We start from the raw sequence: 14,994 nt of genomic DNA on the forward strand, positions 1-14,994 counted from the left end.
CATCCCGGTCTTTGGCCTCCTCAAGGACTCAATTCTCCCAGCCCCCCATTTAGGGGGCCTCAGATTCAGCAGAGCTTGGGTTCCTATGTCCCCCCCATTTGCAGGAACTCAGGTCCAGCAGGGTTTGGGTTCCTTTGTTCCCCCTTTTGCGGGAACTCAGTTGCAGCAGAGCTCGGGTTCCTCTGGGCCTGCTTTGGCAGGGAATAACAAGCAACAGAGTTTGAGTTCCTCCGTTCCCTTCTTTGTGGGGACTCAGGCCCAGCAAAACTTGGGTCACCAGCCACCTTCCGAAGGCTTAGCTCCTGCAGTAGCAGCGGGCCCCTTGGTTCAGGGTCCAGAGTTGGCAGGCTCTTCAAGCCAGTTGGCCAGAGCACGCCAGAGCAAGACGTAGAGGGAAGAAGGCCTCTCGTCGTTCTCATCGTTCCCCTAGCTCATCCTCGTCGGGTGAGTCGACGGATGAGGACTCTGCCCAGGCAGCGGGGGATTACTGGGAGCGAGGGGAAAAGGTGCCAGCTCTGCCTCAGTGGATAATGCAAAGGAGAAAAGGGGACCTTGCTGTAGCGGACAGTGCAGGGAATCCAGAGATGGCAGCTTAACAGCATGGGATCCTGAGATCCTCCGGCTCCCATTTGCCGAAAACTGAGAGAAAGAGCCCTGACGGTACTACGTGGACCTCTTCACGCATTTTGCGGCGAAGAGGATCCTGAGGAGTCTGGTTCCCTGCGGCGCCAGAAAGAAAGGAACGCCTCGAAAGAGCCGCAGTGTTCTTTTGACAACTGGTCAAAAGGATTTGGCGGAGTATATGGCACTTATTGAGCGTTTCATTCCTCTGGCGCGGGCCTGGCACCTGGCTGCTCACTGGGCCAACGCTTTGAAAGCCCGGATCCTCGGGACGAGCAGCCTTGAAGTATGATGAAGCATTTCGAAGAGCAAGCTTCACATCGTCCAGGCACGCAGGTGGGGACATAATCCACGATCAGACGTGGGATGACTAATGTGGTCAAGGTCACCCTACTAGTGGGAAGGGCTGAAGAAAAGGGGTTAGCCAGCGAGACCCGCCACGCCATCGCCTGCTGGGCCTTTGGATCAAGGCTCTTGTAGAAAAGAAAAGTGCAGGTTTGAGCACTCTTGCTCTAGATGCTTTGGGGCCCACACCAGGATACAGTGCCCTCAACTGGCTCGGCCTCCTCGACGTGGCCGAACCCTGGCTCCGCAGCTCTAAGAAGGACGGTGGGGGGCCAGGGAGGATCCTTCCCACCCAGAAGGCCTGAAGTCCCGGGAGGTCCTGCCAGAGTCTCGCTCCTTCCCCGGGTGCTGCAGCCTTTAGGCCAGTGGCTGGCCAGGTATCCGCTATGGGAAGATGCAGTATACTTGAAGGAGGGATTTCAATGGGGTATCCCATTTTTAGGAGCAGGGTGGCAAACATCAGCTCCCAATTTAAAATCAGCTAGGGAATTGCCTGTAGTGGCTGCCAAAATTTTAAAGAATGCCTGGCGGTAGAATTGCAGGCCCCCCTTCGAACTCCCGTTGTCTAACCTTAGGTTTCCCCATTGGAGTGGTCCTCAAAAGACCCCCCGGTGAGTACAGAATGATAACACTTGTCCTAATTCACAGGGGTCGGTGAAACGACATCATTGACCGGGCATCTGTTCGGTTCGACACGCCACGCGTTGGGCCGAAGCAGTGGAGTCTCATCCGGGAGGTGGGAACAGCCTCGACATTAGCCGTAAAATGTGATATACAGTCAGCTTTTCGCTGCTGCCTATACACCGGGGACTTGAACTCTTAGGTTTTCAATTTGAAGGGCGGTGGTATGTCGATAAATGTATGCCCATGGGATGTTCTATAGCTTGGCGAGCTTTTGAGAAATTTAGCACCTTTTTGGAATGGGCAATCAGGGATCGCATGCCATCAGCAAAAGTCACTCATTATCTTGATGATTTTTTATTTGTAGAGCGAGCTGACACTGATGACTGTGCAGCGATGCTGTCAGCATTTCAGGAAGGACTTGGCGGCAGAGTTGGGAGTTCCTTTACGCTCGACAAGACTGAAGAGACCTGTGTCTTGCTTAACCTACTTAGGAATTCAGTTAGACACAATAGCAGGAACTTCTTTCCCCGCTCCCCTTGATAAGCTGGCGGCGCGGCGCGACACCGATTAGTGAAATCTCTGCTGGCAAAAGAAGTGCAGACTGGGCGGGAAATACAGTCCCCAAGCTTGGGCACCTTAATTTTTGCTTGTAGGGTGGTCTCTCCGGGAAGGGCCTTTTGCTCCGCCTCTGCGCCAAGGTCCATGGCAGGCCTACTCAGTTCCCCACCATCACGCGTCAGGGTTTGACCTCGGGTTTGCGTCCAAGACCTAAAAAAAAAGGGCTTGCTAAGGTTAAGTTTCTTGAAAACTATAATGGGGTTTCAATTTGGCAAGTGCTCATGGGAGCTTCAAGACCAGTTTTCCAAAGTTCACACTCGATGCAGCTGGCTCTATAGGTTTTGGCATTTATTTTTAGGGGCCAGTGGTGTGCAAGGGAATGGCCTTAATCGGCATGGACTCAGACCGAATTTTCATGGACATGACCTTCTTGGAGTTGTTCCCCCTGGTGGCTGCGGTTCACATCTGGAAGGGATATGTGTTTCACACCACGCAAGATTAAGTTTTCCTGCGTGACAACCAGGCTGTTGTCAGGGTGGTAAACCCGGCAGTCCAGCCCGGTCCTGTTTAAAGTGATGCGGCGCTAGTAAAGGGAATTTGTGATGGTTTGCCTGTTCTAACAACATCTCTTTAAAAGCTGTTTTTCTGCCAGGAATAAATAACAACATATAGCTGACATGCCTTTGTCTACGTCATCAGGTCAGCCGCTGGCCTCCCCTAGCTCCCGAAGCCAGCCAGTTTCCGGAGAAGTGTCCAGACCATCTGTGCATGCCTTGGGAGGCAGTCCATAGCCGAAGGTGACTCGTAGCCACAGCCCCCAGCTACACGCCGCTGCATGAAGGGGCCCTGAGCACCTTTTTTTTGCATTTGCAGCTTCCATCATGTAACTCCAGCGGCAAGGGTTTGCCATGATTTGGTTCTCCGGGTATCTGGTGGAATTGAGGGATCGGGCCGAATGGCTGCCAGGACTATTAAGGTCCATTTACGCTTTCATTTCCTTTTAGCCAGGCCCTGGGGATCACCTAATTACCCCCCGCCTTTTGAAGCTAGAAGAGCGGTGGCCGGGTGGCAGCGAGCTTCCCCCAGGCCACAAGACAGTAGGCGCCCCATCACCAGGGAGCTCTTGGGGACTTTAATTAATGCTACAGACACAGTTTGTGACTCTGCTTATGAGGCTGCACTATTCCAAGCCTTATTTACTTTGGCCTTTTATGGGGCCTTTCGGGTAGAGAATTGGTTCGTTCGGCCCACCACATCATCGGCCCCTAAGGCTTTACAAAGAGTCGCATGTGTGTCTATGGTTGATGGGAGCTTACTTATATGGTTGGCGGGTCCAAGACTGACCAGCTTAACGCCGAGGAACCAGGAGTGACTTTGCCCCTTCACCGGGTTCCTGCCCGTGGCACACATGGCTACATTTTTGGCCGCCGTCTCCGGCTGGGCAGGGCCCACTGTTCATCCATAGTGATGGATTGGCAGTGTCCAGATACCAGTTTACAGCGGTTCTGCAGCATTGCTTACAGTCTGTGGGCCTCCCCGCTGAACAGTTTGGTTCCCACCTCGAATCGGAGCCGGCAACCACGCCTTCTCAGGAAGGACACACCGCTAACGGAAATTCAGGCGCAGGCCGCTGGAGGTCTCTAGCCTACCGTATTTATGTCCGCCTCACCTGTCGCTGTAACTTTGTTCTCTTTATAGTTCCGTGGCTCGTCGTTTCCGAAGCTTGGCTGGTTGGCCACAGTATTGTGCACTGGGCGGGGCGCTACGTGAAGAAATCTGGCTGGGGAGAACATCTGGGCCTGGACACCTCGGTGGACATTCGCTGGTTGGCGAGACGAGGCATGATGTGGCCAGCTCTGCTTCTCCGGTTGCGGAACTCTGTTGGCTTCCCTGATGCAGTTTTGATTCAACTGGGTGCAGTTTTGATTCAACTGGGTGAAAATGACATTCCGGCCTCTAAAGGGGTGGCGTTGCAGAACTCCATGAGGGATGACTTGATCCTGCTCCACCGTAAGATGCCGAAGACCAAGCTGTTCTGGTCGTGCTTACTAGAGCGGAGGACCTGGAGGAACGCTGTGGCTCGCCAGGTTAATAAAACCAGGTCTAAACTGTGTCGGTCCATGTCCGGTTGGTACTGAGCATGGGTGGGGATGTTATTCCCCATGTTGATCTATCCCATGCTCTGCCAGCATTGTTTTTGCCCGATGGAGTCCACTTATCGGATTGGGGCCAGGACATCTGGTTGCATGATGTCCGCCATGCTCTGCTGCAGTGACTTCGCGGCCCGCACTCGAGACGGCTGAAATCCGTGATGCTTGGATGCAGTGCTTGCGCACGCACTGAGCTGTGGGACTCTGGGCTGCTGAAGTTGGGCGGAGCTGTTTGCTTAACAGCTCGTATGAGGGCATAAGAGCACATCCTATTTGGGAAGGCAGTAGCTATGCAAGCCAGACCTTCCCCACCTCGGGGCCTCCATATGAGGTCCGCAGGTGGCTTATAGAGCTCTGGTAAGCAAAGCCTGGGGTCACATGAGAGCTGCCCGGCAGGGAGGGGTGTCACAAATTGGATTTGCGTCCATGTGGCACCTAGTAACTTCCTGTTCCAGTTCCCTCGGGGGATGTGCCGGACAGGGGTTCTGTCCGAAGGGCCTAAGGGGTCAGCTTGGGCTGCCCTATAACCAGGTTCAGCGGTTTGCTGCCTGGGGGCCAGGATGTGCTCTGATATGCTCGCCCAGCTTCAAGGTTTTGTTATGTTAAATAAAATTTGGGCTGCGGCCGATTTATTTCCAACAAGTATGTGTTAGTGTCTTGATTGGAATGAGTCTCCACACATCCCCATGCAAACCGAAGTAAAATAACTGGAACTTAGAGACTTTTGAAAGCTTAAAACACAAAACCCGGGTTTTTGTTTAACAAACTTCTCTTCTCTGGTTGTTGGTTCTGTAGGGCTACAATTTATATTTAGCCCCACTCAGTTATGTTTTGGAAGACTGATGAAGTAAAAAAACCAAAGACTCAGGCTTTAAGAAAGAAAATTTGTTTTGACTGTGTTATCCACAGGGTGGTCTCTAAAAGAGTCACACCCAGTTAGACAAAAACCTCTATCTTTTTTAGATACAAAGAATAGATACGTCACAATTCAAATCCCTCCTCTTTACATACATATATACCCAGTATTAACATATTTCTCCAAGATCCAGCCCTCATGAGGTAAGCTAAGATCAAAATGACCGGTCTGCCTTTCTGAACAAAGACAGCATGGTGCCCCTCCCTTCGGAGTGAGCTAAAGGGTGTTTGGTTTTTCTCAAGACAGACTCCTGAATTCCTGAGAGATGAGGATATTAAGAGGGAGGCTTCTCCAGTGAAAAAACAATCATATAGCTTATTCATTTAAAAGGTTAAAATGATTATAGCAATATCTATAATATATAATAGCATTAGATATGTGATTCTATGCATACCTTTCATATATCTCACTATCATTTCAGTGTTCATTAAAATATAGAAAAATACAGTTTCACTGTTCCTACAAGTTTTGTCTCCTTTGACTTCTGATCTCTGAACCATGTACCACGCTGTACCACCCATTCTTTAGTGATGAGCATTTTCCAGAATTTAACTGCTAAGCACTTGGCCTAGAAAGAAAACCTTCCTGAATCTTTGGTTACATTGGTTATATAGATCCATTATATATTTTTAATATCAAATACAATTTTTAGGCATATTCTCCTATACCACAGTTCAGAGAGGCACTCAAGCATTACTTTATACAGATACTTCTTAGTGGTTACAGAGCAAGCAGTTTCAGTAAGATGGCTTTTTCTACAGACTTTAGGGTAAATCTTCCACACTGTCCTGAACCCACTTCTAAAACGCCCACCCTTATCTCCAAAGGGATTTTTCACTGGCTTAGGAGGGTCTCCATGTAATAAGTTTCCCTTTAGTCTCCCACCAACTAGCCCTCTAACCTGTGGTATGCACTGACCCTTCCTCTCAGTCTCTCTGAGATCACTTAGAGCAGGGGTAGGGAACCTGCGGCTCTCCAGATGTTCAGGAACTACAATTCCCATCAGCCCCTACCAGCATGGCCAATTGGCCATGCTAACAGAGGCTGATGGGAATTGTAGTTCCTGAACATCTGGAGAGCCGCAGGTTCCCTACCCCTGACTTAGAGGAATCTGGCCACCTAGCCTTCTTCTCCCTGTCACTAGACAAGATCTCTAGACTCTGAGGAAATGACAGGAATCTCTTTCTGGCCCTTTCCACACGGCGGAAAGGGCGCCTCTCCACCGGCAGAAATTATGCCGGTGGAGGGGAGGGGGCTGTTCGCACGGGAGCGTTCGAGCGGCCCCCACAGAGGCCAGTGCAGAAGAGGCGGCGCCACATGGAGCCGCCTCTTCTGCGCCCCCCACCACTCACCTTGTCCTCCAGTGTTGGTCTGGAGGGCTGCAGGGACCCGCCCATGCTGCCCTCCGACCACCAGGGATTCCAATGGGAAGGCGGCGCTTTCACGCCTGTGCAAACAGCTAAGAACATAAGAACATAAGAACAAGCCAGCTGGATCAGACCAGAATCCATCTAATCCAGCTCTCTGCTACTCGCAGTGGCCCACCAGGTGCCTTTGGGAGCTCACATGCAGGATGTGAGCTCCCCAGGGACTGGTGTTTTTGGCCCCGTGCGGAAAGGGCCCATGTCACACCAACTCTCAGTCTGCTTTCAGGACTCTCAATTCCCTATTTGCTTTCTGACAGTCTTCTTTCTGATTTTATAGCAGACAGCGCACCCTATCTGTGGATGCCAGCTACACCATTACAGCCCAGCCAATCAGGTTTCACTTTGGCTGTTACTGTAGTGCTCTTGCTCTGGCTAAATGCACCTTTGCAAATTAACCCCATAAGAGCCTAAATCCGTCACAGGGTGTGTATGTGCATGTAATGTCTCCTCCCCTCAGTGGTTCACAAACACACACAGTGGTTGATAAATATGATGCTTACAAATGGGTTTTGTGTTGAACTTATATCTGAAGGATGTTGGAACCTGGCAATTTTCACCTATGCTAGTTCTTAGGTTTTTTTGGTCAGTATCCAGCAAAAGCTGCAAATCACACTTATATTGATTTTTCTCTTCAAGTTGGCCATAACTTTGTGCTTCATTTGTATCCTTTCTTATTTCACACTTCCTGTTAACTAAGAAAAAAACCTATTGTAAAAATATTTTGGTATATAGCATACTGTCAAATCAACAGGTGTTTTGTCCTGTGTTTATCTCATTTTTTTAAAAAAATGTGTCTATTAGTCTAATGTCCTACTACCTTAAGGCATCTTGTATTGCATTGTAGTATCCCTGTTTTTTTAAAGCAGTGGAGCAAATGCCAGGGGTGTGGCTGAATACATATAGTGACAGTTCAGATTGTCTGTTGATTCATTTTGCCTCACTGATGAGGTTTGTTCTTATTAATTAGAACAAGTGGACATTATGGTGTTCCTGACTCTTGCTCCCTTTACATGGAGTAAAACCAGTGTCAAGATTTTATGGAAGTGTGGCCTTCATATTCACAACTATTCTCTGAGCCTGACTGTGCAAATTGAATTTCAAACTAGGTGATAACAGCAGAATTATGACAGTTTTAGAAGACTGATTAATTATATCTTGTAATCTTTTCATGAATGGTTGTCCACCTTGGTTAATAGCAAAGCAATGTTATATTAAGTGAACTGGGCCATTATATGTGATTAGCAGAGCTTTAGTTGAAATTCTTCTAGATTTTTGTGTTATCACAAGACTGTTAAGAGACCTGACAACTTCATGACATATTGAAAAGAAAAAAAGGTATAACCAGATATTGGCAGGGAAGTATCTTTACATTTTTAAATAAAAGAAAAGCTAGAAGTGGAACAGAAATCAGGTGGCAGTTAGAAGACTAATAAAGTTCATTCCTGCATAAACTTCCATGGTTAGACTTCTTCACATGCATATGACATAGATAATTATATGCAAAGTGTTGCAAATTAAGAGTCAGTAAAACATGCAAGTAAAACTTGGTGTCTCCTCTTTTTAAAAAGTGATTTTAAAAACCACAAGATACTCAGCTTTAGTCGGGTTAGCCTGAACAAATAACAATCACAACATCTTCAAATTGAGAAAGTCAACATCTGTTAGATTCAAAAGGCAACCCTGCTGGGATCTGCATGAATACTATGTCGATACATTGCAATGTCCTAGGCCTCTGAGAGAGGCTTGAATTGTAATGAAAGGCCAGCAACCAGCTAAAGAACTGGCAGCTGTGATATCAAATAAATAATAACAACAACCAGCTAAAGAACTGGTAGTTAGATTAAACAAAATTAAATAATAGTAATTAACCAACAATGGCGAAGCAGTACAGTGAAACCATTCAAAATGATGAAATCGATGAATGGCTAACAACTGGGAAGACATACTTGATTCAAAAAGATCGAGCCAAACAAATAACACCTGGAAACTACACACCAACAACATGCTTACCTATGATGTTCAACCTTCTCACTGGCAAAATAGCAGATAACATCATAGATTACTTGAAAGTGTATAACTTCCTGCCAGTGGAGCAAAAAGGGAACAAAAGGAGGAGCAGGGGTACAAAAGATGAATGCCTAATAGACAGAATGATAATGGAGAACTGCAAGCATCAAAAAACAAATTTGCATATGGTCTGGATATATTACAAGAAGGCATTCAACTCACTGCCCCGTAGTTGGATCATGAAATGCATGGAAACAACTGGTGTCAGCAAAAACTTACAAGCGTTCAATGAAAAAGTGATCAGACAGTGGAGAACTGAACTGAAAGTTGGAAATGAAAACTATGGAATGTCAAGCAAGAAATTTTCCAAGCTGTTTTACTATCACACTTATGGTTGCCATGATCTCACTAACAGTGATTTTAAAGACCACAAAGTTGAGATATCAAATGACCAAAGACTCAGAAAAAAAATCTTTGCTGGTCATGCATGATTTGAGGATTGGGACGAAGATCTGTTAATTGACTCTCTGCTGTTATTATTATTTCTCCTATCTTCAGTGCCTTACTACAAAGGAACTGTTACGAGAATTAAGTCTCTCAGCACTGAGACTCCCTTATGAGTGGTAAAAGGAAAATAACGGGCTTGGAACTGTTGTTGGGGAAGAACACCAGAGCTATATGTCAGCATGGACACTGCTTTATTCATTAAATTTAGATTTTTGATTATTTCCTCACTTTTATGAATCGCAAACGAGGACCTTGTGAACCTCAAAGCAGTGAGCTGTTTGTGAATCTCAGAGCAGTGAGCTGTTTACAACTTAACTTTTTACAAGCCTATAGTTAAACACTATACTCAGTGCTTGCGAAAGAACTAATTGGCGGTGAAGCTGACTAACTTATCTTCTTCATAAAGCTCCATTGACATATCTTGCACTGCCCAATTAACTTTCATTACTTCTCTCCTGTAAAACACACAAACTTAATAGCCTGTGAAATGGGAAAGATAACTTTATTTATTTATTTATTTATGCTTCAAATTTCTATCCCGCCCCATCCCCGAAGGGCTTTGATAGACCCTACCACCCAGGGCAGACCCAGAAGATGTTATTACATTTTAGGTCCCCATCAATCCCAACTCAGCTGTCGAAAATGAAACAGAGACTAGTACAGAAAGGCATATTTACCAATAATTCCAAAATACTAACATATCACCACTTCTTCCCTCTATTTCTGGAAAATCTAACCTGACCCCCCCCCCCAAAAACAACAACAACAACAATTAGGACAAGAAGACAACAGGCAGAGACACAATACCGAGGACCTCATTAATTGGATAGAGCAACTAGAGATTCCTTCTGACAATTACATCAATCTAGATAATAAAATAGAAGAGGACCTAATACAGTCATTATCCAAACTTCCAACAAAAGGACAAGGTGGGCAATGAAAAGACCTGTCTGTGATTAACAATTAGAACTATGAAAAAGGATACTGAATCAATGATTTTAGCTGCTCAAGAGCACATGATTAGGACAAATGTAATCAAGGCTAGAATTGAAAATCCTCAGATGATGCAAAGTACAGAGAGCTGACGAAACTGTAGCTCACTACTCAGCTGCTGCAAAAATATCATTCAGACAGAGTACAAACAGAGGCACAACTCAGTGGCTAAGGTGCAATGTATGCAAGAATTACAACATTAGGACTGCTAAAAACTGGTGGTCAGTGACATAGCTATTGATTTTCTATGGGTTGGGTTCGGGAGCAGGGCCACGTTTTTGGAGATGCCTGTTGTCAGGGGTGCAATTGTTAAGCTAGCAGCACCAAACTTTCAGGGTATCTTTAGGAGACTCTCCTGATAATGCCACCAAGTTTTGGTGAAGTTTGATTCTGGGGGTCCAAAGTTATGGACCCTCAAAGGTGTAGCCCCCATATTCTATTAGATCCCATTGGAAACAATGGGGAATGAGGCAGCCCTTTTGGGAGTCCATAACTTTGGACCCCCTGAATCAAACCTCACCAAACCTGGATGGTATCATCAGGAGAATCTCCCAAACAAATCCCTGAATTTTTGGTGCTGCTAGCCTAAAAGCTGCATCCACTGCAGGCCAAAAACTGAAAAGCACTAAAAATACTGAAAAAATACTTACAAAAAAACCACAAATGGGGGCGGACATGTAATGGTTTGAACCCGGGAACTTCCCCTTACCTACATCCTTGCTGGTGGGAATATTGTCCAAAGAAAGTAATGCAAAATGATAAGGTCAAGATCTTGTGGGTCTTTCGAATCTAAATGAACAACGTTTTGGCACATAATACGCCAGACATCACAGTGATGGAAAACAAGTGTCCATCATTGACATAGTCATACCTGGTGACAGTAGGGTTCATGAAAACAAACATGAGAAGGTCACTAAATACCACAATTTGAAAATCTAGATTCAGTGACCATGGCACAAACCAGCTGAGGTCATATGAGTGGTAATTGGGACCCTGGTCACCATTCTGAAAACATGAGGGTGGCACTTGAAACATCTTCAAATCGACAAAATCAACATCTGACAGATTCAGAAGGCAGCCTTGCTGGGATCCACATGAATACTATGCCGATACATTGCAATGTCCGAGGCCTCTGGGTGAGGTACATAATTTCAGGGCACCATAATTTTAGCTTGTTGAAACACTGATTTTTGGGTGGGGGTAATCTCTCATTTGGCATGGTGATGTGTTCAACATGAAGAATACTGACCAGAACTATGTTCTGTTTGCACTTTCTGTGTCCACTGCTGCCACTCCTCTGTATTCTAGTTATCCAGTTTTGGTTCCAATTCCTCTTCTTTGATCCCTGAAACTTCTCCATTTGTTTTAAAATATATGCATGAGCCTAGCAGCTGTCCTAGATTCCAGGCATTGCATGTCAGCAAAGATGGAACATAATTTCTTTTTGTATACTAGTATGACACACTTAAGACTCTAACATCAGCTGCTGACTCCTCAGTGAAGCCATAAGCAACTGCCAATATTAAATCTTGCTTTTGCAGTGAATTCCTTAACACCACCACCCCGCATGCCCCAGGGAAATCTTATTGTATATGGTTTTAAATAGATTGAATGCATGGTGATATCTGGCTTACCCATGACCAGTCCTGAAAAGTAAGCAATTTTCTTCCCCGTAGATAGATTTCTAGTGGCTTAAGGATATTTCTCATGGCTGATAGACATGACATCTGCATTATGGCAATTCCTTGGACCAGATGTCTTCCCATGTGGTTTGGATCTGCTTACTATGCAAGGTAGCCCTCACCATATAGATTGCTTCAACATCAGTTGCTAAGCAGATCTAACGGCACTTGTGGCAATCTGGTGCACAAGAAATGAATTGGCATTAACTAACTCAATGTAAGCGATAGCATTCGTTGCAGTAACTAAAGCTATGTCCTCCTAATCTCTGCAAGTGAGGAAAATACATCATACCCTGCCACATTTGTCTAAACATTTCTCTACTACTTTGAGATGGTGGTGTCACATTTTGCAGCTGTTTGTATCTTCAACAGGTTTAGATGTAATTTACAGAGCCATCTTAAGGAACATGCATCATTTTGTCTCCTTGGCCACTGGAGCCTACCACCAAGGACATAGGTAAGGGGGGGGGGGTTCCCGGGTTCAACCCCCCCATTACATGTCCGAAGCTCCGCCCCCATTTGTGGTTTTTGGTATTTTTAGTGTATTTTCAGGTTTTGGCCTGCAGGGGGAGCAGATTTTAGGCTAGCAGCACCAAAATCTCAGGGATTTGTTGGGAGACTCTCCTGATGATCCCACCCAGGTTTGGTGAGGTTTGGTTCAGGGGGTCCAATGTTATGGCCTCCCAAAGGGGGTGCCTAATTCCCCATTGTATCCAATGGGAGCTAATAAGAGATGGGGGCTACACATTTGAGGGTCCATAACTTTGGACCCCCTGAACCAAAAGTCACTAAACCTGGGTGGTATCATCAGAATAGTCTCCTTCTGACACCAACCAGGTTTGGTCAAGTTTGGTTCAGGGGTCCAAAGTTATGGATTTCCAAAGGGGGTGCCCATCCCCCATTGTTTCCAATGGGAGCCAATAGGAGATGGGGCTACACCTTTGAGGGTCCATAACTTTGGACCCCCTGAACCAAACTTCACCAAACCTAGGTGGTATCATCAGGAGAGTCCCCTAAAGATACCCTGAAAGTTTGGTGCTGCTAGCTTAACAATTGCACCCCTGACAGCAAGCACCCCCCCCCAAATTTCCCCAGATTCTCCTTTTAAATTCACCCTCTTCGGTATGGATTTAAAGGGAGAATCTGAGGTCTCCAGTTTAAACATTGAAAGTGATGCTGTTTCAGGGTAGGGGATAATTCACCCCAAAACAGCATCACTTTCAATGTTGTTTTAACTGGAGACCCCAGATTCTCCCTTTAAGATGAATTTAAAAGGAGAATCTGGGCTCCCTAGTTTAAACACCATTGAAAGTAATGCTGTTTGGGGATAGATTCCAGCATCACAGCAGCCGCCCGGGGGGCAGGGACGGGGGGGGGGGCGCAAACCTCAGATTTTGCACTGGGTTCCATTTTCCCTTGCTATGCCTTTGCCTGGAAGGGAGCGCAGAAGGGGCTGCCGGCTGCCAGCTGGGAGCCCAGCCAGTGGGGGGTGGGGGGGTGGGCAGGGCAGGGCAGAGCAGAGCAAGGGATTCTGCTTTTATAAGCACCACTGAGGCCGGGGATGGAGCTTGGGGAGGCGTGGCCACGCCCCCCGAACCCAACCCATAAAAATCTATACCTATATCACTGCCTACCACACTTGTGCTGTATTACAGTTGTTGATCCCCGGGGGGATCCATGTTGGTAAAATTTCTGGAGATTTAAGGATGTAGCCTGGAAGAGATAGGGTCCTCAGTTGGGTATAATCCATAGAGTCCACCCTCCAATGCATCCATTTTCTGCAGGGGAACTGATTTCTGTAGTCTGGAGTTGAGGTGTAATTCCGGAAGGTCCCCGATCCCACCTGGAGATTAGCATCTCTTTGCTGTATACAGTACAGTAAAGTGCATAGAAGTTGAAACAGCTTATATGGTATTCACTAAATGAATGACTGAACTTCTTCCACCATAGTAGAGCAGATTCTCTCTCACTAGTAAGCATCTGATGTTAACTCCCATGACAATTCATACATTATAGAATACACAGATTGGATCTATGTATAGCAATTAGATATGAGTTTCTTGGATTTCCCTAATGAGCCAAATAGATCCCACAGAACCATTTCAGATTGGGAGAAGGGAAAGGATACAGCTCCTTCTCCATACTTGCCATAGTCTTGATCTGAGTTGAGAACCACACTCATCAGAATTGGCCCCCAGACCCAATCTGTATGCTCCTGAATGTGTGAAGTGGCCTGTAACTCATACAACTGTGGTATTAGGAATTTTTTTTAGTCCTTTAGATGTTTTTTCTTAGCATGGCAGAATTGCAGCGGTCAAATCTAAAACTTCAGTTTTTAATTCTGTTACTAATTAAACTGTATTTGAGAGTCTGTTCTCTTTTGAATTGGATTTTGAGCTGTTATAGAGCTCAAAATTAAATGCTGTTTGTGCAAAATAGTTTAATAGTTTAATGCTGTTTATGCAAAATCTGCTTTTTTCTTGTACTGCATTAAGGTATTCTCCTTGGCACAGAGGTAGGTTTATTTTCCAAAGCAGCTAATATCCAAACTTCACAAAAGACTATAAAAACTTTAAGTTTTATTTATTTATTCATTGTTGTCTTTTCCCCCTTTTTGTCTCAGTTATTATCTGAATCTTTTATGTTATATTTGAAGTTACTAATTATTACAGTGTTCACTTTAAATGTTCTAATTGTTCTTATTGCTTTTCCATAATTTATCCCTACAAGCCAAACTAATAGTTATTGTATTCTACTCTACTTGAATTTCTAATTTGTATCCAGGTTTAAAGTATATTATTATTTTAAAGTATTCTTTCAGGATTCTTTCCCCAGATCTACAGGAATATCCCAACCTAGAGCTGGTAGCCCTAAGGGAAAGGAGAGTCTATGAGGGCTTTTAACAAAATGAAAGATAAAGTAGAGGGGTAAGGGAAAGTGAGATCCCTCCCACAGAAGTCCTTGAGGGTTCCATATCATGCACATTTAACTTTGGCCCAGTGGCAAATTTATCTTGGCCCAATGGCAAGCACCATACAACTGGGCCTTAATTTTCCTAGGTAGAGGCTACTGGGGAGGGAAAGCTAAATACAGAGCGAAATATAAATGTAGGTAGGAGAGAAGGTCTCTAAGGTGTTACTGGGCTTGAATTTAACTGTTCTACT

General features: G+C 45.5%; 1 protein-coding gene across 3 annotated transcripts in view; it reads left to right on the plus strand.

The window, feature by feature from the left end:
• The window catches only part of FRMD3 (FERM domain containing 3), a 178,454-nt gene that overhangs the window by 130,743 nt on the left and 32,717 nt on the right, over positions 1-14,994 (plus strand). The window lies entirely within an intron of this gene.

Source organism: Sphaerodactylus townsendi, linkage group LG07, assembly GCF_021028975.2.
Source record: "Sphaerodactylus townsendi isolate TG3544 linkage group LG07, MPM_Stown_v2.3, whole genome shotgun sequence".
NCBI classification, from domain to species: domain Eukaryota; kingdom Metazoa; phylum Chordata; class Lepidosauria; order Squamata; family Sphaerodactylidae; genus Sphaerodactylus; species Sphaerodactylus townsendi.